Genomic DNA, 2,396 nt, shown 5'->3' with positions numbered 1-2,396 from the left:
GGTGGCGGTGTGTCCACTCACAAGATGAGTGTGGCGCTGCCCAATAAACTCGCCCCTTAGGGCAAAATTTAAAATTTAAAATTTAAAAATTTAAGTTCGCTAGGTTTGTTTCCGTTCCTGTTCTGTTGCTAGGCACCAGTGTATGTCCCCGTTTGTGTGTGACTGTGTACGTGAATGTGTGTATGTGTAGGTGTATGTATGAGTTTGTGTAACGGTTTTGTCCAAACCAACGCCCGGCATTATACACACAGTATAATTATTGAATTATAATTCAATAATTAATAAGCTTAATCAACGTTACATTAATTCGGGATTACGCTGCCGAGTCTCTGAAGCTCAAAAAAATTAGCATAGTTTACCGAAGTTAGTATTTAGATGTTCCTTAATGTCTTACAAGACGGCGCCAGTAACCAGCTGTGCTAATGGACTGTATATATATATATATACAAGTCGCCTTGTGGCGAGACGCAGTTTTTGTTTAAACATAACAAAAAATTATAATAACGTCCATGTGGATTTTAGATTTACTACGTGGACTAAACGATGCGATGTTTTCATAGTTGTTGTTGTTGTTAAAGATTCGCTACCTGGAACAAAGTCCCAAGTAGCACGGGCTATGGAGAGCCCGTAACTCACCATGTTTTCATAGATTTTTCTCCTAGTTAAGAGAGGTTATAGGTCCAGTGGGGGGTAGAAATAGCCTAAGCTACTCTATCCCTTTGAGATGTAATTTCTTTCTTGGTTCAATAAACATACTTTAAATAGGTCCAGACTCTATGATGGTTTGACTTACCTGTTGTTGTTGTTGGGGGGATGATCAATAAGGGATCTTATTGATCACTGCAATAAGACAATTCGCAGGTTGTTGCCACTCTTGCACGCTAGTGTCTCCTAGACTGGCTAGGCTACTCCACACCGTCACCTCGCCCCTCACTCTTCACTCTCAATGTGGCTGCCACCATCCCTGAACGCTTCTTTCACTCTCCACACGACCTCCTCCACTTGCAATGTATAAAATAATAATAATAATAAAAATAATAATAATTTTAATAATAATAATAATAATAATAATAATAATAATAATATATATTCACATAAGATACATAAGAGACATAATACAGTGGGGGGGGAGGTAGTATCATAGGTATGCATTGTATAATAAAGCCACTAATCGTGCCTAAGGAACTGATCCTCGGGGGGGGGGGGCAGCCCCCTAATCCAACCTCAATCCACCTGTTGGCACAGAGGTTGCAAAACCAACCTGTTTGTTGCAGGTTAGCAACCTTCAATCTTATGTTGCCATCTGTTGTTAAAGATTCCGTGCTACCTGGAACAAAGTTGCAAGTAGCACAGGCTATGGTGAGCCCGTAGTGGAGTTGTATATATGTTGCCATCTGTTCCTCACTCTCAGACGTCGGGGATCCCATGCTTGCAGGTCGGCTGGCTTATCAGTCATTGTTGTTCATTATTATTATTTTTGTATAATTCACGGCTCGTTAATAATTGAAAGACACTGAGGAACTGTCATCTCTACCTTGAGGTTACCTTGAGATGATTTCGGGGCTTAGCGTCCCCGCGGCCCGGTCGTCGGCCAGGGTCTCCTTGTGTGGAGGCCTGCCTGCCTGCCTTCTCTATGGAAAACTAAGCTTTAGAAATGTGGAAATTCTTTCTAAATAATGCAACCCATCCTCCTGTTTAGATAGTAGCTTTTGTAACTATGTACTCCATAGTATAAACATTGACGTACTAAGCAATTAGATAGTAGAATTTGGTACTATTCGCTTCATAGTCCGAAAAGATGAAGCTAAACAAATATTCCTAAGCCTAGTATAAGACACATATGTACTATATTAATCCTCAGATAGCGTTTATTAAGCCTAGAAAGGTTAGGTTAGGTTAATTTAGGTTGTCTTTGCAACATATATACAAGGTATGCCGGGTTGCCATGACAACAGGTCACGAGGCGCGCGCAGGGCTCCTCTGCGAGACGAGGCTAGACCTTAAACATTGTCTTATTTAGTCACAAAAATGCACTATACCCACAACTTGTTGCAACTGGTTTGGTTACTGTTACTTACTTTCCATGTTCCGACATTCAGGAATTCGAACAACTCTCAGTTTATCCAGAAAAGTGGCCAGATATGGAGCAGCCCTAAACATCAACAAATGCTTCCACTGGCAGGCGTACCAACCCCGCTGTCTTGGCTAAATGCACATCTACTCACCTAGTTGTGCTTGCGGGCGGGGGGGTTGAGCTCTAGCTCTTTGGCTAGTTAGCGAGGCTAAGCCACTACCAGAATATTCAGTTTGTAAACTTTATGACAAACTGTTAAGGCATTCACTTGAACACTACATTATTGAATATGAAACTATAAGGATTTTTAGACATCCTGGTC

General features: G+C 41.2%; 1 long non-coding RNA gene across 2 annotated transcripts in view; it reads right to left on the bottom strand.

The window, feature by feature from the left end:
• The window catches only part of LOC138350201 (uncharacterized), a 76,310-nt gene extending 74,217 nt beyond the window's left edge, over positions 1-2,093 (bottom strand). For both annotated transcript variants that reach the window (XR_011222011.1, XR_011222012.1), the window contains exons 1-2: positions 2,079-2,093; positions 794-1,001 (exon numbers count right to left, since the gene is read on the bottom strand). This is a non-coding gene — a long non-coding RNA (uncharacterized lncRNA). The remainder of the gene's footprint in view (positions 1-793; positions 1,002-2,078) is intronic.
• Between the last annotated feature and the right edge of the window lie 303 nt (positions 2,094-2,396).

This window comes from Procambarus clarkii, chromosome 5 (genome assembly GCF_040958095.1).
Source record: "Procambarus clarkii isolate CNS0578487 chromosome 5, FALCON_Pclarkii_2.0, whole genome shotgun sequence".
Taxonomy (NCBI): Eukaryota; Metazoa; Arthropoda; class Malacostraca; order Decapoda; family Cambaridae; genus Procambarus; species Procambarus clarkii.
The sequence above is the reverse complement of the archived record's forward strand: the minus strand, read 5'-3'. Positions and strand labels throughout refer to the sequence as shown.